This window comes from Herpailurus yagouaroundi, unplaced genomic scaffold, assembly GCF_014898765.1.
Source record: "Herpailurus yagouaroundi ecotype Mexico unplaced genomic scaffold, PumYag 163, whole genome shotgun sequence".
Taxonomy (NCBI): domain Eukaryota; kingdom Metazoa; phylum Chordata; class Mammalia; order Carnivora; family Felidae; genus Herpailurus; species Herpailurus yagouaroundi.
Window position 1 is genome coordinate 49,955,232 of NW_024412404.1, and position 23,719 is coordinate 49,978,950.

The following is a 23,719-nucleotide window of genomic DNA, read 5'->3' on the forward strand; positions in this document are numbered from 1 at the left end:
GATCCAAAACCTGTGGTCCTCTGAGTTTAGACAGTATTTATTGCCACTTAGCATTTGTTAGAATTTTGAAGCCGAATTTTGGGCCTTTTCATAGTCTGCAGGCTTTAAGATGCCGTGTTCACAGATGGACTTCAGGGACTCATGAATGTCCTGAAATTATATAGGTATTTTTGGATATCCATTTCGCTGTGCACTCTTTTCCTGGGATGGGTACCATAGACTTTATTAGAGTCTTAAAAGGATACATTACACTTTTCCAATCAAAAGGACAAAAGGAATTCAGCTGATAATTCGTACAAGTGATCCTTTCCACCAATTGCTCCATGAGAGTATTTACCTTTCTCTTCCTATACATCCGACTGTCAACTCTGCCCACTTTAGAGCAAATTTAAGAATGTAAATGTAAACGTATAATGTTGAAATTGTTAGTAATTAGAAAGTCATAAGTGAATAAAAAGATACAGCTGAGCAACTCCACTTCTGGACATCCAAAGGAATTAAAAGCAGGGTTTCAAAGAGCTATTTGTACATCCACGTTCTAGCCTCATTATTCGCAACACCAAAAGATGGAAGCAACTCAGTGTCCAGCAACAGGTGAATGAATAAACAAAACATGGTACATGTGTACAATGGGGTATTACTCAGCCTTAGAAATGGAGGAAGTTCTGACATATGACATGACATGACATGACATGACATGACATGCTTGAGAACATTATGCTGAGTGAAACAAGCCAGGCACAAAAGATAAATACTATATGATTCCATTTATATGAGGTATCTAGGGGACTCAAATTTAAGAGACAGAAAGTAGAATGGCAGTTTCTGGGACCTGCGGGGGTGGGGAAAATGGGCAGTTATTTAATGGATATAGAGTTTAAGTTTTACAAGATAACAAATTCTAGAGATGGGTTGCTCAACATGTGAATATATTTAACACTATTAAATGGTATACCTAAAAATGATGAAGATGGCATATTTTATGTGTAGTTTACTGCTTAAAAAAAATAAAGATACAGATGAAGAAAGATCTGAGCTTCACCTGTAAGTGACAGAGGAGTCATGTCTTGACAGGTGAATCAACTTCACTTCTGACCCTGGGGTTCAAATTCATAAAGTCCAGAGTTTATAAGGGTCTTTCCACCTCTTTTCCTGCCTTAGGTGTTTTACTTATGAAGGCTGTGCCTTCTAGACTACAGTGGTACCAAACCTAGTCGAAATTCCACCTAGAATCTGGAGATTGGGTGATTCGCAGTTATGCATGTTTATTTTATATTTTAGTAGATATTTTCCCGAGTTGAGATAGGTTATGTCAGTGGCTCTGATGCAATTGCCTTTTAAATTGTGTTTCTATTAATTACAAAAAGAGAAAAAAAAAAATCAGAATCCATGATGGGCCTAAACTGAGAAAAGAAATGTGGCTGCCTAGCTCCTGTGCTCTGTGCTAGGTAAAACCTTCTCTGACTGCTTCGGGAAAGGTAGGCTATCTTAGCAAGAATAGGAGATATAGTGAGAAAATTAAATTGATTTAAGAATTTGACCACTCGAATTTATACTCAGACAACTCTAATTAATGTTTCAATATAAATGATGAATGTAAAGTAAAACATTTATGAGGATTGTTTTAGTTTGCTAACCTCATCTTTATGAAACTCCTTTACAAAGATTTCTCTCTTGGTTTCTAAAGTAACGAACTATATTAGTTTGTGAGGGCTACCATAAGCAGTGCCACAGACTGGATGGTTTAAACAACAGATCTGTACTTTCTCACAGTTCTGGAGGCTCAGAGTCCAAGGTCAAGGTGTCAGCAGGTGTGGTTTCTCCCTAGGCCTCTCTCCTTGGCTTGTAGACAGCCGTCTTCTCCCTGGGTCTTCACACGGTCTTCCCTTTGTGTCTGTGTTCTCATTTCTTCTTATAAGGAACCAGTCACATTGGATTAGAGCCCACCCTAATGATCTCATTTATACTCAATTAACTCTTCTCCAAATGCAGTCACTTTCTGAAGTACTGAGGATTAGGACCTCAACATCTGGAGGTAGACACAACTCAACCTATAACACTGAATTTAGTCATAATCTTTTCTTCTTAAAATTTTTTTCAGGGGCGCCTGGGTGGCGCAGTTGGTTAAGCATCCGACTTTAGCCAGGTCACAATCTCGCGGTCCGTGAGTTCGAGCCCCGCGTCAGGCTCTGGGCTGATGGCTTGGAGCCTGGAGCCTGTTTCCGATTCTGTGTCTCCCTCTCTCTCTGCCCCTCCCCCGTTCATGTTCTGTCTCTCTTGTCCCAAAAATAAATAAACGTTGAAAAAAAAAATTTTTTTTTTAAATTTTTCTTCAGAAATTAAGTTGCTTTCATTGCTCATAACTCAGCCAGTTCAATCATCAGTGTTTTTTGTCTCTTGAAGAATATAATCCTGGGTAGAGTCCTTTAAGTATTTGGATATTATATACTTGGGTAGGTATTTCTCATGCATATTTTCTATTATAAAGTGAAACAGAACCAGTAACTATGAACTAAACATTTATTCTCCCAGCCATCATTAAAAAAAATTCATGTGTTTATGTGTATAATTGTTCACACAACTTTCTTCTCCTGTGTTAGGGAGCATCCTTCACCATTACCTCCACCCCCTTCCATTGTTTAGTGACTTAACGGTTTATAAAGTGCTTTAATGTGTACTACATTTCACTGTATGAAGAGTAGAGAGAGGAGATGTGAAGGACTCTCCCCATTTACACATGATAGAACCAGGAGGTTCAGATTGTTTCTGGATTCCATTCACCACGTCTTTCTCAAGCCCTGCTGTCTATAGACACTGTCCTAGGTACTTGGAAAAAGCTGTGAGTAAGATCAAGTTTCTGCTCTCATGGGATGTAAGTACTAGTGGGAAAGACAAGAAGCAAATAGACAAATATGCAGATATCACAATTCCAGGTAGTGATACATACTGTCCATGACAATGAAGTGAGTAAAGGGGTGAAAGTGGCTACAAAGTGGTCGTGGCTGTCTTTGCTGGGGTGTTCTCTGAGGCTTGACTGAAAGAGGAAGAGGCACATTTGTTTACAGGGAGAGGTAGAAGAAAGACCTACAAGGGCACTGTAGGCATGGTAAAGACCTTGGCGTTTACTCTGGATTGAAGAGAAGCCCTTGGGGGCCGTTGAGAAGTGAGTGGTCCTTTGACTCCTGCTTTACAGCTCTCTCACTTTCCCTCACCACACGTCTCAGGAGGGATTTGAACGAGTGTGGAAGATATTTATGTAATTCCCTTTTGATTCTTACTTTCTTTGTATATTTAATGCTTTTTATTTTTAAAGGAACAAAGAGTATCTTCTTAAAGATATTTGACAACCTTCTCATGGTGATGTACCTAGAACTATTGAACCCCAAGAAAAAAGAGCACAGCTGCTCTTAACTGCAAATGAATCAGATCTGTTCTTCCCCTTGTAATATTGAGACTTTGGGGGGTCATTTGTACCAATGAGGAAGGGCAGAGGACAGCCCGATACTTTTTTCTTCGACCCTCATTATCTACTTGTTATCTTTCCTTGGCCCCTCCTCTTCTTCCTGTGCCTGTTCCTTAGACACTGGATCCTTCAGGCTTCTTCTCCACTTACTGCACTGTCTATCTCTGTGTAGCATCATCCACTCCCATGGCTTCCACGATGGCATCTCTAACCCACCTGCATTTCTAACCAGATCTCTATAGCTCTAGATTCATGGTTCTTTTTTTTCTTTTAATTTTTTTAATGTTTATTTATATTTGAGAGAGACAGAGACAAAGCACGAGCAGGGGTGGGCGGAAAGAGAGGGAGACACAGAATCCAAAGCAGGCTTTGGGGTCTGGGCTGTCAGCACAGAGCCCAACACGGGGCTCAAACTCACAGACCATGAGATATGACCCGAGCCAAAGTTGGATGCTTAACTGACTGAGCCACTCAGGCTCCCCGAGATTCATAGTTCTCACTACTTACTTTACCCCAGAGTTCCTTAAACACAAACACTTAAACTTGACAAGCGCTAGTCACTTCAGAGTTATCGTTAATTTCTTCCTCTCCAAGCACTTTGTGCTTCCAGTTGATCACTGAGAACTAGCAATCCTGCCACTTAAATACCTCCTACTCTCCTCTCCACTGCTGGAAGCTTTCATGTTTCTCCATCTTGATGTTTGTAGTAGCCTTTCCTCCTTCTGTTCTTGTCTAGCTCTACACCACCCTCTGCACCAGTCTGGAATGATGTTTCCAACACACTGATCTGAATATGTCATATTGTTCCACAAAATCCCATGGAGTGCTCATTGCCTGATGCATAAAATCCAGGTCAGCTTATAGGCTTTCTGTTCTGTTCCATTGCTTCTTCACATGTCCAGGAATTGTATTATCATATGCTTGGTATTGTGGATCATACATTGTTAAAAGCCTAGGTTTTATCTCAACCTTTTTTTCATTATTGCCCCCCTAAGGAATCTTTTTAGACTTTTTTTCCTAATTGCCCCTTCCTCCTCCTACCCCATGAAATTTTGATACTACAGATATACTGTGTATCTGTACACTTGTCCATGTACTATGGCCCTTTGAAGGGCCCCATGTCATCTTTGTAATGTAGTAATTGTTCATCCTCCCAAGAACTAATTTTTGCCTCCATGGGCATGATATAACTTCTGCTGACAATGCATGCTTTAGAGATTTCTCTCTCTCTCTTTCTTTTCTTTCTTTCTTTCTTTCTTTCTTTCTTTCTTTCTCTCTCTCTCTCTCTCTTTCTTTCTTTCTTTCTTTCTTTCTTTCTTTCTTTCTTTCTTTCTCTTTCTTTCATTCGTTCATCTGTTCTTCTTTTCTTTTTTCTTTTTATTTAGAGTAAGCTCTGTGCCCAGCATGGGACTTGAACTCACAACTCCAAGATCAGTGGTCTCATGCCAGCCAGGAACCCCTCAGAGAATGATGAGCTTTATATGGGCAAGCAGGTAACTTACTGACATGTCAGATTGATCCTCTCAAGGCTTATTGTTAAGGTTTTTTAGGACATGTCTAGAGTAGACCTGCTTTTGAGGTGTGGCCTTTCTTGGCTTCCACTTGAGTGACTGGAGCATCAGTGAATGCTCTACCTTATGTTTGGTCAGAATTCTGTCTCCCTGCTTTGGGTGACCTCCAGACTCTCAATTCCGCCCATAGCCCCCCAGTACCTGTTCTCTGCAAGACCTCGTGGGATCTTGTCCTCTGCGTGTGCAAGTTCATTTTCAGCCACAGACAGAAGGAGGCCCCTGTTTAGATTTCTGGAGCCCCTTCTCTGTGTAGCTCCCTCCTCTCTGTTACCCTGCTAAATTCTCTCCATCTCAGTCCCAAACTCCAGTGTCTGCCTCTTAAGCTCAGTGACATGCTGTGCTCCATTTTGGCTCCACCCCCACGTGCTGTAGTCTGGAAAGTACCTGCAGGCTGAGAGTGATGGCAACTGTGGGACTCTTTTCAAGTGTTTCTCTTCTCCAAAGGATGGCAGTTTCTACACTGCCTGTTGTCCAGTTTTTAAAAACAGTTACTTCATATGTTTCATCCATTTTTATAGTTGTTTAGAGTGGGGGGATTAGTCTTGTACTGATTGCTCTGTCATGGCTGGCATAAAACTTCAGTGTCCTTTTAATGTTTATTAGTCCCTAGCAGGTAGCCAGGTGCATCTGAGAATAAAAAATAAAAATAATAGTCTGCTGTTTACAGTGATCCATATCATAGATTTTAATTTGTAACTGAATAAGTAACTACTTAAAAGATTTAATAATCCTGTTGTAATCTGTATGCGTAATTGTGGGCAGTTAAAGGAAGGCAGTAGTTATCATTGTGTTCTCTTTTATACTGTTGCTATTCCTGCTGATTCCGTTCACTTGCCTGACTCTGTTAGCCTGGACATTTGGTCTCTTCTAGCCTCCTTTGTTCACTTTTGGCTTCTCATAGTTTCAGTGTAAGTTAGGAATATTAGGTCCAGAGGAGTTAAAAATCAGGTCATCTTATCTTTTGATGAAGAAATGGAGGACCAGGAAGACCAAATGACTTGCCTTAATGTCTGGTTTAAAGCCAGAGGCAGAGTCAGGGGCGCCTGGGTGGCTCAGTCGGTTGAGCGTCCGACTTTGGCTCAGGTCACGATCTCGCAGTTTCTGAGTTCGAGCCCCGCGTCGGGCTCTGTGCTGACAGCTCAGAGCCTGGAGCCTGCTTCGGATTTTGTGTCTCCCTCTCTCTGCCCTCCCTCGCTCATGCTCTGTGTCTCTCTCAAGAGTAAATAAAACATTAAAAAAAAAAAAAATTTAAAGCCAGAGCGAGTCAAATAAGCGAAACCCACTTTCACATGTTTCCTCCATGTTGCTTTGCATTTCCCCCATCTCCAATTTCACATTTCATTTCAAATCGATTTAATATCCTGTTTATTTGAAAACAATCTTTTTAATTAGAATTCAAATATTTAAATTGTTCTTGTAATTTCTTTCTTCAATATTGGTGTAAGGTTCGCTAGAGAAGTGTCATGTCAGGCTATTCCAGGAAAACGAACCAATCAAAAGGAGGGGAATATGTAGTTGAGGATTTTTTGAGTTTAAGAGTATTGTTTCTTAAGAAAATAAAATCAGGGGCGCCTGGGTGGCGCAGTCGGTTAAGCGTCCGACTTCAGCCAGGTCACGATCTCGCGGTCCGTGAGTTCGAGCCCCGCGTCGGGCTCTGGGCTGATGGCTCAGAGCCTGGAGCCTGTTTCCGATTCTGTGTCTCCCTCTCTCTCTGCCCCTCCCCCGTTCAAGCTCTGTCTCTCTCTGTCCCAAAAATAAATAAACGTTGGAAAAAAAAAATTAAAAAAGAAAAAAAAAAAAAAAGAAAGAAAAGAAAATCAAGCAAAACCCGCCTAAACGTGTACAAACAAAAAATCCTAACATTGTGTAAATGTTTGACTAAGTCTCAGAAAGTAGAAAAAGAAGGACCAAATACACGATGTACCAGGAAAAGGTTCCAAAAGTTAACAGGAGGACAAGGTGTGTTGAATGCCTTGTGTATCTCTGATATTGTACTGTGGTGCTGGCGCCATCTTGTGGTGTATTTGTATAGTTGCATATTTCTTTTTTTCTTGTAACAAAGCTGAACTTCCTTTAAGACGGACACGCACATGCAGTATTTGGGGTGGAGGAATTGATTGTAATGAGTGTTAGAAGTAGAGCTTTTTAGCCCCAGTCTCAAGTTCGCTTCTATCCCAGGTCATTGGTGCCCGAATGCTGTCCTTTTCCTGTTTGGCAGACTATGTGATGTGATTGTTAGACCAGCTCCTAGTGCAAAGCTGTCTACATCAGAGAATGGCACTTCTATTGACAGTCTCAGCAGTGAGGCTGAATGGTCCTAGAAACCCAACTACCTGCAGACTATCGGAGTTGGTCCCTTAGGTCAGGGTTCAAAGGATGTTGTGGAACAGCTTGAAGCTTTTACTGCTACTACCTGCACTCTCTCTTTTAACAGGTGAATGGACAACTTGAGTATCTGAGTTTATGAGTGAAGCCAGTAGCTGTATTCTGTTTTTTTTTTTTTAAGTCTAAGAAGTGCAAATGAGAAAGCTGAACTCTTTTAAATTTTGATTTTTGTTGAAAGGTCACGAACTTGATGCTTCTGTTTACATTTTATCTTTTCTGTTCTTATGACTCCCTGGGACATTTTACTTCTATTCTGCGGAAGCCGTAGAAAACCATGAAGTCATGTTTTAGAGATTTAGATAGTGTCAGTGGTAATGTGTTGTGATTACAGCATCAGCTTATCCTTCTTGCAGGAATATAAGTGCATTCCAGAAGGAAATAAGACAGCCAGATTGGGCAGAACTGTTCCAGAAAAGAAATTTTCCTCCACTGCATGCACTTAATAAACATGCTTACCATTTTTAAAAAATTGTATTTGTTGTTTGATTTTCTGTAAAAATCATACCTGCTCATTGTAGGATATTATGAAAGTAAAGAAGAGTAAAAAGGAGAAAGAAAATCACCGTATCCCTATAACCCCAAAAGATCCACATTTTACATTTTGATTTGTTTTCTCCCAGTCTTCCCTTCCCCTTTCCCTTGCATAATTTATTGTTTTATTTTACATAATAATGATGTTTCTCAACTCACATTTTTACCACCTTTTTTCAACACAGGATTCTAACATCGGTATTTTTCAATTCTGTAAATTCAGAATCATTTTAGTGGGCGCATAATATTTCAGTCAATGATACTAGTTCCTCCTTTATTGAATTGTAACATGTTTCCATATATTCCCTCTGTAATTCCTTGTGCTATGATGAACATATTAGAGCTGGATTATTTCAACAGGGTTATTTCTCAGAAGGCAGATTATCACGTTAAAGGGTTTCAACAATATTATAGCTCTTATTAAAATAAGAGCTTGGAATTACATTTTTATTGTGACTCATCAGATCATTTTTGTTGTACTTTCTCAGTGTCTTCTCAGTGTTGGAATGTGATTTGAGAAATAAAATAATAAGCAGACTGGGGCTAAATACTTTAAATGCATTACTGAATTAATCCACAATTATATGAGAAGTATACTGTTATCTGTCATGGAGATTTTACAACTCTAAAATTAGATATAACTGAGATTTCTTTCTCTAAGCTAATCTTCCATAGAAGATATGTTAATATTGGTAAGGCTCTCCATATCTGGTCTCAAACTGAACTCATTTTACATCTTCAGTATTTCTTAATCAGAAACCAAAGACTATTTTAGTTATCTTGCTATGACGATGGCCTTGAAGGGAGAAAGTGACACCAAATTTATGTGCACATGTATGATTTTCCTTGTTTGCAGATATTTGCTTAAGACAGTTGTTCCTAAGGCCCTGCTATGTGAAACTGTTAAAAAAAAAAAAATCATCAGGAAAGTGGCCTTCTTTGTTTGTAAGATTCTCATTCCAGGCATTGACCTTGGTAAATCTTCTACTCACAGAGCCTCCAATAATACAGAGGCTGACACAGGAAATGGACCCACTGGATAGGGAAGAAACCAAACATCTATTTTCAGCCATAGTGATGCCTTCTGGGGGCTGATCTGTGTATGTGTGTGTGGGGGGGGGGGGGGGGGGGTGTGGGTGTCACTCTGGTCTCCTAATCCAAGATGCTGTAAAAGGTTCATGTTCTTGACCCTTCTCCCCACCATGTATACTTGAATGGAACAGTAGTATGTATTGAATATTTTATCATTGGTCTTAACGTACTGAATTTGAAGTTGGCCTTAATAGATTTTCTTCACTTTGGAAGCTCTGACACTTTCTTCCAGTGTCCCTTTTTCTTCCTGATCACTGTTTTGGGCGTTAGACCATTGCCTTTAGCTTCTGTAGAGTTTTATGACCTTCAAATAATAACTTCCATCTCCACTGTAGTCATTGGCAAAGTTCAAGTGGGTACTGGCACACATATACCTATCTGTGTGTGTGTGTCATTTTTTAAATTGGTGTCAGGTCTCTGATTGGACTTTGCAATTTTATTGGAATATTTTTTTCTACCTAAACTTACTAATATATATATATATATATATTTTCAAATCATTGGAATTAAAGTTATAGTGCCATTTTATGGCAGAAGGAGTAAATGCTTGTCATGACATACGACGTTTCCAGTAGTTTGAATTTTCTAAGCAGATGAAGTATATATTTTCTGGAGACAGTGCTAAATTGCTTTAAAACAAAAAAAAGAATATAAAGCTTATTGGTTTTAATGTAGTTGTCTCTCCTTATAATCCTTCTTAAATGACTTAACAAATTATTATCGACTTTTCTGTTGTTTGCTTGTTTTGCCTAGCTTCTTTGATCTTACCTAAGAAATAAAGAGGAAAGATAAAAACAGGTAAGATTTTTAAAGATTAATTATGAACCTGTGGCAAATTTGGCTTCATTGTTAGTCACTAGATGGCACTGTTTATTTGCAGAGTGCCATTTTTTTTTTTTTTTTTTTTTTTAAGGAACTGGTAGTAACTGAAATTACTGCCTCATGAATAAAATATTTCTGATGGGATTTGCATTTCTATATTGGCTGAAGACACTGTTGAATGTTTTATTAACCAGCCCAGTGCAACTGTCAGCCTATTAAAGAGATCCAATGGTCCCTGTTTAGATAAATAAACTAAATAAATCCAATTCGTCAAATTGTGTTCCTGGCTGTTTATTTTCCATTCTTTTGATGTACAGTTTATTTTAAGTTAAAGCCACATTGGTTTAAAAATTAATGGGAAAATGTTATTTGGTGTTTGGAACATGAAGAAGCTAATTGCCATCGTCAAAAAGCCAGCTCTGTTTTAATGTTAAATTGTTCGCTCATAAATAGTAAACTTTTTACTGGTTGCTTATAAACTGTCCCATGGTCAAAAATGGTCTGATATTCTGTAAATATACCGTCAGAGACTGTGTTATTGAGAGTCACGGAACCCCTGTTTAATTTCTCTGGGAAAAGCACCATGTAGTTTAAAAGACCAGCCTTTTCTTGGTTTTGCCTTCGGTTTTGCCTTCTCGTTTTTCACGTATGGTGTACTTTCCTTGGACAGAAAAAGAGCTAATTGATTTTTAAATGAAATGCTTTTTTATCCAAGCACTTGCTGGTCATTCTCCTGGTCAGTGCCAAGCATTAAAGTGGGACAGTCATGCTCTTGGTGGTGACGATGCTAGAGGAACCTAAAATCTGAAGGTCATGGCTCTAATACAGGACCACTGCCCACAGCTTCATTGCCCTCTTAAAGCTTATGTTCTAGGGATCTTGAAACTCAGGATTGCGTTATGTAACACCACCCACTGAACTAAAGGCTTCCTACTTAAGCCCTAGGGTTACAAAAATATTGGAACAAAGTGTGTCAATTTTGTGCTTTGCTACACTGAGGCAAATTAACACCTGGAAACGACACATCCTGGTCCTGACTTTTACTTATTTCCTTTTTCATGACTCCTCATTTGCTCTTTATGCCATTCTTATTGTCTTTTATCTAGTTCTACATTGGCGAGGCTCAGAACAAAACTTAAAACAGATTAGGCACTTCTGACTTAGCATATAGCTTTTAGGAGCATAGAGCTGCTTGTGGTGAAGACGAGCCAGAACTGAGCTCTAGGGTGAAGGTTTTGAAACTGTGTAATAGAAGTCGAAGAGTTTTGCCATGTCAACTATTTTAAACTTTCCCGTACAAGATGTTAAAGTGGGGCTAGAAGAGATTTCACTAGAGACTTTTCTCTAGAGTCCAAGGCCTTGGAAGCCTACCAGGAAATAGATGGTCTCATTTTTTGCTTAGGTTGTTTTGTTTAACTTTGTGTGTTCTAGTTCCCCAAGATGGAAGAATCATATTTAAGAGTAAAATAAGAAATGTGGACTCTAATTGCTCTTTTGGCTTTTAAGAAGTTCATAAAATCATGGAAGCTTTTAAGCTTTTCTAGGAATCCTTCCGAAATGCTTAAGTGTGGTCAAATCGGGGACCATCGAGAAATGGGACTCTATGCTCAGTGTGTTTTACTGGATCTTGAAGCTCCTCATATCTTTGCAAATTTACAAAAGCCACGATGTAGGTCAGTCTCCATCACAGAAGATTCTAAAGAAATGTCCAAATTTTCTTGTTCTCTATTTGGTTCTGTTAAGTATGGTTTAAAACAAGTTATCTCTGTCCAGGACTTAGATAGAAATCTCCTATGAAAATGGAAATTCATATTATTGGTTATGAAGAATTTGACCTGTGATTGCATTTAAAATGGAGTGTCAGATTTTATGGTTTGGAAAGTTACATTGCAGAGCATGGGTCTTGGTGAGAAATGTCTGATTATAGAAATGAAATGAGTTTCTGAAAAATGTGTTCTATCCTTTAAAACAAGAGTACCCTTTGTGAATCTCTTCTGAATTTTTTACCTGATACTTTTTTATTTTTCCCAATGGAACATTGCCTATCTGCGTATTGAATGACTGGCTTTTTTTGTTTTATTGTTTTCTTATTTTGATCTTTGTATATAAACCTAGCCTACAAATAAATTTCAACTGAAGTAAGACTAGGGTTGTCTTACTTATGGACATATGTGGTTTTTAAAATAAAGTTTAGGAAGGAGAAAAAGATCTCCATGGTTAGAATCTTACAGATTATATTCTATTTAGTTTCAGCGAAGCTTAAATTTTTCTTTTTCTACAAAAGAACATGATTCAGTGCTATTCATTTCAAATGCTGTCTGATCTAGGGCCCCTATTTGACGGCTTTATTTACGCTTCAAAAAAGTCATGTATATATTGTTAGACATTTGTTAGAAATGGTCCGCCCGTGTTTTTCTAATATCGTGTGCAAGCTAAATTTGGTCATGGACTACTCCGTCAGAAGGGGAAGTGTGAAATTGTGAGAACAGCCCAGGAATTGTAGATCTGAGAACCCAGACATGGCATGTTCTTCCTGTGCTGCCGTTTCCGTATCTGCAAATTTACATCATCATATCAGTTCTGCCCACCTAATAGGTAAACATGAATGTCAAAGAAAATAAGAACTGTGCAAGGACTTTGCACATTGCACTGATTTTTAGTCAGTGACTTTGCTGTGCACGAGCAGCGATCCTAGAATTCAAGAGTTTAGAGCTGAAAGTATGTTAAAGCCATAAGATTTCTTTAATATCCTAAAAATGAAACCTTCTTTCTTAGTGCTTCAGTAGAGTAACTGCTGTGTACACAAAGGACTGAGACTTGAAATCTCCCGTCTTACTCTCAGATATGACCTTCTAAGTTGCATTGCTTTTATATTCCAGTGCATCATTTTTTGCAAAAAACATCTTAGAAACTAATCTATACAAGCGGTTTCTCTTTGTAGATTCAGAATTAAAGGTGAAAAGAATAATGGAACTATATATTATTTTATATCATTTTATTACATGTATCATATTACTAATTAGAGTTACAGTTGTACTGAGTTTTTCACTTAGAGTTAAAACTACATGTTGAGTTATTTACTTTGGGTTTCCTTCCCATTCTTTCCCTAATTTCTAATACCTGACATTTCTGAGAAACTCTTAGAAGTCACTGTCTTTGCATTGTTATGTCACTGGCCTAACATACCAGCATTGAGAAGGGGGAAGGGGGAAGATTCCATAGGATCTGTTAAAATATTGTCATTAATATCAACAAAGAATTGACATTAGCATGCCTAAAGACAACCAAATAGCTTTATAATTTAAAAGTTCCGAACATTGTCTTATACTGATAATTTGGTTTAGAATATACTCAGGGGCATCTGCGTGGCTCAGTCGGTTAAGTGCCAGACTTCAGCTCAGGTCATGATCTCACGGTTCGTGGGTTCGAGACGCATGTTGGGCTCTGTGCTGACAGCTCAGGGCCTGGAGCCTGCTTCAGATTCTGTGTCTCCCTCTCTTTCTGCCCCTCCCCCACTTTCTCTCTCTCTCTCTCTCTCTCTCTCTCTCTCTCTCTCTCACACACACACACACACACACACACACACACACATGCATACGCGTGCTCTCTCTCCCTCCGTCTCAAAAATAAACATTAAAAAAATTTTTTTTTAGAATATACCCAAATATATAAGGCAAGATAATACACAACTAGAAAGAATGGGGTGGGAGCTGAAATGATTTAAATCAAATTTTCAGTAGTAAAACGATTAATATTAGAATTAATTTCAAACTAAAAACAAATGAGGAAGCTGAAGAAAAGAACTTTCAAGTGGCTGTTCTTTCTATTCACATCATTAAAGTTAGTTTGCATTTTGGTGGCTTTCAACAATGTGTTGTTGTTTGGTATAGTTTACTATATAAAGACCTCATAGGGGCGCCTGGGTGGCGCAGTCGGTTAAGCGTCTGACTTCAGCCAGGTCACGATCTCGCGGTCCGTGAGTTCGAGCCCCGCGTCGGGCTCTGGGCTGATGGCTTGGAGCCTGGAGCCTGTTTCCGATTCTGTGTCTCCCTCTCTCTCTCTGCCCCTCCCCCATTCATGCTCTGTCTCTCTCTGTCCCCAAAATAAATAAAAACGTTGAGAAAGAAAAAAAAAATTTTTTTTTAAAAAGACCTCATATATTTAGTATCTATTACGTATCATGCATCGAGTAAGTGGCCAAAAGATGAATAAGACCTATTTTTCAAGAAGCTTATCGTCTTGGGGCGCCTGCGTGGCTCAGTTGGTTGAGCATGTAACTTTGGCCCAGATCGCTATCTCCCAGTTTGTGAGTTCAAGCCCCACCTCGGGCTCACTGCTGTCAGTGCAGAGCTAGCTTCGGATCTTCGGTCTCCCTCTCTCTCTGTCCCTCCCCTGCTCACACTCTTTCTCTGAAAAATAAAATAAACTTAAAAAAAGAGTTCATAGTGTTAATAATTATAATAATGTGGTAAGTGAAATTATGGAGGCTCTGATGGGATAGTATGTGAAAGGGCGTGTTTTCAGGGACGGGCATCCAGCCTGGGTGTTTGTGCAGAAATGAAGGCACCCATGAACAGGTCATACCCACACTGGACCTTGAAGGATGAGGAGAAATTTGAGAGAAGCAGGGTCTATTCAGATTGGAAGTACTAGGTAGACAAAGGGGAGGGTAGTATAATGGAAGGGAAGAAGAGTGTTCCATACTACATCAGGTGTACAATAAGGGGCTAGAGCCTTAGTTCCAAACTTTGCTACACATTGAGTCATCTGGGGGACTTTAGAAAATCCTGAGGCCCAGCGCCCACTCCCAGACAATGTGATTTAAGAGGTATGGGGTGACTTGGGCATCAGAGCTCAACAAGCTTGAGAGCTCAGCGAAACCTTGATTAAGTTGAACTCACCCTTTATCGCATTTATGGTTGGAAGCCTTTGGAAGACTATTCCTGCTGGGTAATGTGGTTGCTTTATGTTTAAATGAAGCATTTGAAACAATGAAGCTCTTCTTTCCTGAGAGTTGCAGAGCCTTTTAACTTCTTTTCTTTTTCTTTTTTTTCTCTCACGTCTTCAATGCTATTACTTTACATACAGTTTTTACACTGGCAAATTCAGTATCTTACAGTGACAGCTACCCATATTTCTTTTGTGTCCATTAAGAAATTGCCTAAAAATTAATTTCCTTTTGGTTTAAAAGTATGTGCTGTGATAACCATTATTTTGGGAAAACAGAGAAGCCATATAGCATGAAGCCATAACCACAGCATAGAAGAGCATCATTTTTCTCCCTAGGTGGCAAAACGAGCATTTTAAATTTTCACTTGAGCTTAGAGCAAAACAAAACCCTCAGCCTTTAATTACATACTACTAAATAGACTGTACCTTTGACCTCTTAAGCCAGTGCCAATAGAACATTTTTATGTGAATTTTTTGTCTGTAAAGTACTTACTTTTAACTGCTTTGGAAATAGGCATATTAAAACCCCTTTTAAGAATGGAATAGTTATAAAGGGTGTGTGTGTGTGTGTGTGTGTGTGTGTGTGTGTGTGTGTGTGTGTGTTGTTTTGGGATATATATATATATATATAATTTTTCCTTGTGAAGTCTTGCAAGACTGATTATAACTTAATTTTGTACAAGAATTGTCAAGAAATTGCTAGTAATCTCTAATCAGAAAAAGAAGTACGGATGTGATGGATAAATAGGATTCTGTTATGGCCAACATCTTCATTGATCTTAACAGAATTGCTCTTTGCCTCCCCCGTGTCTGTATTTTCTCTTGGCAGTAAGCCGAGTGAATTTGGAACAGAAAGAAAGAGAGAAAATCTACTTGGTTCCAAATGATGATAGCTGTGCCTTGGTGTGGGGAAAATAACTTACAACTTGATAGTAGAATTACTAGAGGATTTCTCTTGTTTAGGGAGAAAATTGAAGTTCCTTTTGTGGCCAGGTTGAAAAATTTCTAATTTCATATAGCCCATAGCTTATATCAATTTAAATCTGATGATTATCATATCAAATGGTAGAGTTTTTGATTATGAAATCACTTTTAAACTATTTCTGAACTGCAGTAAAAAAAAAAAAAAGACTCAGATTAGAAAAAATATCCTTTTGGGTCTTAATTATTATTTTAAAATCCATTCTGTTTCTTAAAGTAAAATAATTGTTATTTTCTCAGGTTTTTTTTTTTTTAAGCATAGGGAATTGATGAAGCATAGGGATTATGGGTATTTTATTTTGCTATAGGCTCTACAGTCAGATTAGCCTCATGAAAGTATGTAATTTCAAAATGTTTATATCATAAGATCCACAAATTTATTCTTTTTAGCTGATTATTACTCCCTCAGGTAAATTCTAAGGAAATAATCTTTCTATGTATCTCGAAAATACAGATGTAGGGCAAGATTTTTGCCAAGGCTTTCTATAGCAGAGAACAGTTTCTATCTTCTTAGTCTTTGGAGATAGTCAAAATAGCAAAATTATGCTTTCTAATTCAAATGGCCATAGATGGCACTGTGGCTCACACTGATACTTAAAATATACCATATTGTGGCATATTCTGAGTGAAATCTCCAACACCAAATTCATTTACAATAGTCTCTTTGTATTAAGAGTTCATTTTTTACTCTAAAGAGGAATGATTTTAAACCCAGCAAAATTGGAAATATTGTTTTTTTAATATTAGTAAATAGATTATGAACAACTGTATTTCTTGAGCCCTTGATAATGTTTTTCAAATGGAGCTCTTTTTTTTTTTTAATTAAAATTGTTTTTATATTTTACTTATTTTTGAGAGAGAGAGAGACAGAGACAGAGTGCAAGCGGGGGAGGAGAGAGAGCCGGGGAGGCACAGAATCCGAAGCAGGCTCCAGGCTCCGAGCTGTCAGCACAGAGCCCGACCTGGGGCTCAAACTCACGAACTGTGAGATCATGACCCGAGCTGAAGTTGGACACTTAACCAACTGAGCCACCCAGGCGCCCCTTTAAAAAATTTTTTTTCAATGTTTTATGTAAAATGGGGGCTCTTCTAATACTACCTCTGCAAAATCTTTTTTCCGTAGGTACAGCGCCTAGAGAACGCAAATTAAAATACACTCCCGGTTCTCTCCCCCTCCTGACTCCCGGAAAGCGTTCTTGAAACCTTCCCACTAAATCAAGCGTTTTGTCTTTTGAGTTCTGTCATGACTGGGGCTAAACAACTGTCACTGGCAAGTGACAAGAGGCATAGACAGCAGGGAAAAGAAAAAGAGAGAAAACAAAATAGGAGTCGGGGGAAAATAAAAGTGTAAGAGAAAGGGTGGGAAGGTACCAGGTATACACCAGAAGGGTGAGGATGCCGGCAGCAATGGCCTCGGGTGCCAGTTTGGTGGGACTCATGCAGTGATCTGCCTACTCCCGCTGTATCCTGATACTTTTAATGTCTTTTCAGAATCTAGGTAGTACCAAGAAATATCTCAAAGTACAAACTGACATTGTCATTAAGTTCAAATCTGCCTAAAGAATTTTCCATTCCTCCAATTAAAAAAAGAAATGCTTGGGGCGCCTGGGTGGCGCAGTCGGTTAAGCGTCTGACTTCAGCCAGGTCATGATCTCGCAGTTTGTGAGTTTGAGCCCCGCGTCAGGCTCCGTGCTGACAGATCAGAGCCTAGAGCCCTCTTCAGATTCTGTGTCTTCCTCTCTCTCTCTCTGCCTCTCCCCTGCTCACACTCGGTCTCTCTCTCCTCCTCAAAAATTAACGTTTACAAAAAAAAGAAATGACTAAAGATTCAGAAATTTATGTCTTTTTAACTAAGTATTGATCCTTTGAGGAGATTCTAAGGAAATAATCTTTCCATGTGTCTGGAAATACATATTTGCATGTACAGAAGAATCCATACAGCAAGGAATATTAACACAATTCCGTTTTCGTCCTCTATATACCCCAACTTGGAGATCTGGTACATTTCTACCTTGGCTTTGACACTTTGGTAAAGTTATGATGTTTGTCTTGGGGAGCAGAAAGGATATGATCTATTTTCTAACTGAACACTGGTGATCATGGGTAGTCTTTCTCTTTGGTCTAGAACAGACCAAAGAAATCCTCAATCTCAGTGCTGTTGTATTTTGGGCTGGATAGTTTTTTTGTTGAGGGTTAGGGGGAGCTGTCTTGGGCCTTGTAGGGCGTTTAGCAACATCTCTGGCCTTTACCCGCCAAATGGCAGTAGACCATCGCCACCCCACTATAGCCGTGACAATCAAAAAATGTCTCTAGATATTCCAAGTATTTCCCTCTGAATCAAAGTTACTGCTGACTGGAAATTCCTCAGTCAGGAAGAATCACTGATAGGGATTGGAGAGGGAGAGGGAAATGGAAGTAACAACTGAGGACCTGTAACAAGCTAGACATCATGCAGTGTATCATGTATTCTCATAGCCTGTTTATAATTCAAACATGTGACGTTAGGAAAAACTCAGACACTTTCCCAAGGTCTCAGGATTTGGATCCATGGCTTGAAGTCAGATTTATCTGACTCGAAAGCTACTAAATCATACCACTTTGTGGCACTTATCTTTAAGGTCATTAAAGTCTCTGTGAGTTCCAATGTGTAGAGTGTAAGGAAGATTGGGTTCACTAACCATCCTACATTTATTTCAGGCAGGCAGTTAGCCCAGAGAGGCTGTGTGATGCGGTGGGAAGCACACTGGATTAAGGGTCAAGAGCTCTGGCTTTGGGTGTCAGCTCTGATACTGACTCGCTGGGTGCCACTGGGCAAGTCCGTGTCTCCACTTCTTTAATACGCAGGGGCAACCTCTGTGCTCTCTGAGGTCAGCGAGCTCTGTTGTTGAACCGTGCTGAAAATCGGAATGTTTGGCTTTTGAAGACCAGCAGAATTTTTCAAATTGCTTTAAAACCATTCTACATGCAGTTTAGGATCACAGGCATGCTTTGGAACTTTTGGCTCCATTTAATCTATTAGTCTCATACTGATATGTCTTCTGTTTCTACAACTGCTTGCCCCTTATTCACTTCCTTTGTGAAGTCTTTTGTAATTATCTTTCCTGTCATGATAGATTTTCTTTACTTCCCATTCGCCGTGGTACTTATGTTTATAACCTGTACCAACTTACACAGTGTTTCCATGTCAGTGCTGAAATGATTTATTGATTTTCACTTACTTATGTTTTATCATTCCAACCAAAAGATCTTATGATCTTTTAGCAAGGAGCCTGGGTCTTCTATTTTCGCGTTTTCTGAAGTATTCAAAAAAAAAAAAAATGTAGCACATAGTAGGTGTTCAGTAAGTGCCTACTGAATTTAGTTTAAGAATTCACAATTTTATTTAAAAAATTTTTTTAATGTTTATTTATTTTTGAGAGAGAGAGAGAGAGTGTGTGAGCGGAGGAGAGGCAGAGAGGGAAACAGAGAATCCAAAGCAGACTCTGCTGTCAGCACAAAGCCCAACGCGGGTCTCAAACCCACAACCCATGAGGTGAAAACCTGAGCGAAAGTCAAACACTCAACCAACTGAGCCATCTAGGAGCCCCAAGAATTCACAATTTTAAAGCAAACTTTTCTGAGGAAACACTATGGTAAGCGGTAGGAACACAAAACCTAAGGCTTCTAACCAAACAATTACATCTAGTATGAATTGTTCTTTGAGCACAATTTCTATTTAACTTTCCCGGAGCAACATAATAATGCCATGTGTTACGATATGTGTTTCCTTGTGTTCTGACTCCTTTTAAATTTCTTCTACCTGGGACTTAAGATGCTTTAAGAATGACGTTTCTGCAATGTTCCATTGGATACATCTTCTCAGGAATGGCCATACATAGGAAAATATGACATATTCATTGGCAGAGAAGAGCTGGTAAAGTTACAATTTGATGTAGTATTTCAGCAAACATTTCAATAAGTCTTTGACATTCTCCTGTAGTCCATTTTTACCTTATCAATACTTATAGTGACATATGATTGTCAACTTTTTATATTAAGGCCACACTCACAAATTAAACATGTTGTGTTTACATCTGATGAAAGCTGACGTTTTGGAAGGGTGTTAAAATATACTGACAGGTCCTGTTTATAAGCTCCTTTGGTAAAAATATGCAGATGACATCTTTAGATATTGTTTGTACACACGCCGATAGACAGAAAGCATTGGCAACAGAACAGATGCAAATGTCAACCTCACAATTTAACCTTTCGGTGGAGGAAAAGATGTTAGTTTAAAGTTACATGCATCTTTTAACTTGTTTCAAAGTTTTTGTTATTTTTTAGCCTGTTCCCTCTACTGTTTCGTGGGCTGTCAAAGCGGCCACTGCCGTGAGATTTACTCTTGAGAACTTTCCTCTGTAGCGCCCTTACTTAAACAATCCCAACTGCAAGATGTATTTCTTTTTCTTTTTTGTTTTTTAATTTTTTTTTAATGTTTACTTTTTGAGAGAGAGATTGACAGAGTGTGAGCGGGGGAGGGACAGAGAGAGAGAGAGGGAGACACGGAATCCGAAGCAGGCTCCAGGCTCTGAGCTGTCAGCCCAGAGCCTGACGTGGTGCTCGAACCCACGAACCGTGAGATCATGACCTGAGCCGAAGTCAGACGCTCAACCAACTGAGCCACCCAGGTACCTCGATGTATTTATTTTTCTAATTCAGTATGTTACTGTCCATGTTCATTTTCTACCTCTCAAATCTTTTCGTAGCATCCTTCTGTTCACCTATACAGGTGTTTTGGGTTAACAATAGAACCTGAAGAAAGCATTACGAATCCCCTCCCTGCCCCATACACACTTTATATTACAGCATTTCTGATAACACTTTGCCACATGTATGTCTGTGCTAAGATCTAAGTTGAAAGTGTCATGTAGCACTTGAAACAGTTTTGGCTTATAGAGGCTCAAATGGGATAGCAGTGGAGGGGCCGAGGAGAGCACTGGGTGTTCTGGTCAGGAGGTCTAGGTTTCAATCCTGCCTTGGCCACCACCAACCTTTGCGAAGTTTTTCAGGTCTTCTCCCTTTTAGGGTCATCCCTTCCCTTCCTTATTTGTAAAATGAGACTAATGATACCTGTTCTACCTAGCTAAGAATGAAATAATGCATCATAATAATGTTTTGGAAAATGTATTTTTAGAAAATACATGGAAAAGACATGTCAGAAGATCCTTATTACAGTGTGCCCTTTTGTGGGCTTTCCTTTTCTCGTTTACTCTCTCTGTCTTTGAAAGAGTAGTCCAATGCTTAAAGGCTATCCAAGACTACTTTTGGAAATCTGAGTCTGAGACACCTTTAAGTCCAAGATCATGAGATTTCATAGCTGTTGCATGCAGTAATATCACAGATCCAAAGAATGTACAGGTACCAAATAGCCCATAATATTTCTATAATAACACACTCAGATTAAAGACTCAGATGCCATAGTTTCTGAACCTATACTATAGTAGGCCTTTTTTTCTTGACTCTGTGGCCAATCCCTAGGCCACATCATTTCTGAATTTCCTTAGCCACATTCTTCTGTTTACAGCATATCCTTGCTTTTATTACATTAAATCTCTTCCTGTTCCAGCGCCTTGTGTGAGGGTCTGTGAAGACAGTAGAAATATCAGAGATAATCTCACTTTCTTAAGGGGTAAAGTGACCTCAGAATAGGGGGATAGTGCTAGGCATGTGAGTTTTATAAATACCGTGCATCTGGGTTGGGAAACACTGTGACGGAGCTGGACTTGTAAAAAGAGGTGTGGGGTCTCCCCCATGTTGCTTCTTTGAAGAGCATAATGGGCTTATCATTGCCTATTGGATCCAATCCAGATTTCACATTCTAGCATTCATTTTACTCCTCATTCTCCCTGATTCCTAAGCTTCATCATTTTACAAGCTTCAACTGCCTTTATTTGCTTCCCTAATCAAGTTCATGCCACTTATTCTCACCTAGCTGCCTTTATATGTGCCCTTTTGTCTGGAATTCTCTCCTGCTTCTCACCCTGTGGCCTTTAGTATGTGATTCAAGAATCGTCCCTCCAACGAGTCTTTCTGACCTGATGCGGTCTCCTCTGCTCCACATTCCTTTTGTAACGAATTTACCTGAAGGAAGACAATGCTTTTTCTACGTACTTAAAAACTGGCCTTAATCTCAAAATTTGCCTTAAGTCTGTGGAAATATTTTGGGAGCGATGAATAGGTACGATCCTTATATTTTCTGCCTGTGTTGATTGCTTAGGAATAAGGGGTGGTAATTACCCAAAGAAATGTTCAAAGAACTATTCAGGTGGTGATTTGGTTTATTGGGTCACGTTTCAAAGTGTTATCGTCAATAAAGTGAAGGAATACTGTGATATTGTCAGAACACTTATTCCCGGTGGAATTCCAACATGTTTCTGATGGCTTTGTCCTCCATTCTGCCAGTATCTGTACTATTGGGTCCTAAACCACGCTGCCTTAGTGTTGGCTTTTTTCCCCACACACAATTAGCCTGCATTATATGCTATTTTAGAATAAGAACTGTGACCTATCGTGCTGTGTGTAAGCGTATCAACTCTAAATAAATATTTGTGAATGAATGGACGAGTAGGGATATCGAATCTGATACTCTAGGAAAAGATGACATAGTTGTCCAGTTAGCTAATCTCTGTGGTGAGGAAATCAAGTTGGACTGTGTTATTATGAAACATACATCACAGTGTGGAGCTTTGTTAACTTTGGGTAAAATGCTTGTATTCTTCTTGGTTAAAATATAGGACTTTGCTATCCCATGTCAACCCAGAATCAGAACCAAAGGCATTAGTAGTGTAATCATGCCCTTTGGTTTCTAGAAAAGATTAAGTTTTTCCTTTAAAATAGTACATTTTTATACTCATGTCTACATTTAAAATAAAAAAACAAAATAATCACAACACAAATTTAGGCTTATAGCCTAAAGAACAGTATCTGTTTTGAAATACCCTGTGGGGTGTGTTGTTCCCATCTTTCTTAAGTTACTAGAAATCTTCTGAGTTCTTCCTTTGTTTCTCAAAGTATATCACTTTCTTACTGGTGAATGTAAAAGGGCCTTTCTATTCACAAATTGGCACCCATAATTTTAAATTCACAGGGTGCACTGTCTAATCCCAACTGCCTTTGCCTTCATCCTTGTCCATTTGGGCAGCTGACAGCACAGTTAGGAAGTCAGGATTATGGCTCCTCCTTTTCCAGTACTGAAGACAGTACAGATTAGCAGTAGTTAAGGGCCAGGAGTACTCAATCAAAGTCTTTGTGGCATTTGGAAAAACAAAACAAAACTAAACTAAACTAAACAAAAACAACCACAAATCAAGTACTCTCTTGGGAGAGTGTGGTTCTGCAGAACTGAGTTGGTCCCAAGTGATTCCCATGTAAATCTTTAAAGTAAAGCCATTAGGTTAATGTTTCCCAGTCTTTTCACCACCGGGGAAACCAATCAAAAACAGTTATTAAGGAAGTGTTGATTTCCCTGTGTTTCTTTTTTATTAACGAAAGTTAAGGATATAAAATTTTAAGTATATGAGAGAAGTCAAGGCTTGTTAAATCAGTATGAGAGAACTGAGTTCATATATTCTAGCCCCAAACAAAAACAAAAACGAAACAACAACAATAACAACCAAACTTGAGGTTTTGATTAAGCTATGTAGTCTTGTGCTGGTTAAATGTATGATCACTCTTAATCTTTCTGAAATATTAAAAAAACAACCCGTGAGCCCTTCATTGCTTTTCTGGATATCTGGTAGAGAGGATAGAGAGAAACCAGGCTGAGGGTTAATGGAGAACATGTTGATGTTTAGAAAGAACCACACATTTCAAGAATGGAGCTAGATAGCCTCTCAGAACACAAATTAGGAAAGCTGGGAATATGACTTTCTATCTGCATCCTCTG

General features: G+C 38.9%; 1 protein-coding gene across 5 annotated transcripts in view; it reads left to right on the forward strand.

The window, feature by feature from the left end:
• Nucleotides 1-23,719, forward strand: part of VTI1A (vesicle transport through interaction with t-SNAREs 1A) — a 352,044-nt gene that overhangs the window by 16,037 nt on the left and 312,288 nt on the right. The gene's annotated exons all lie outside the window — the stretch shown is intronic.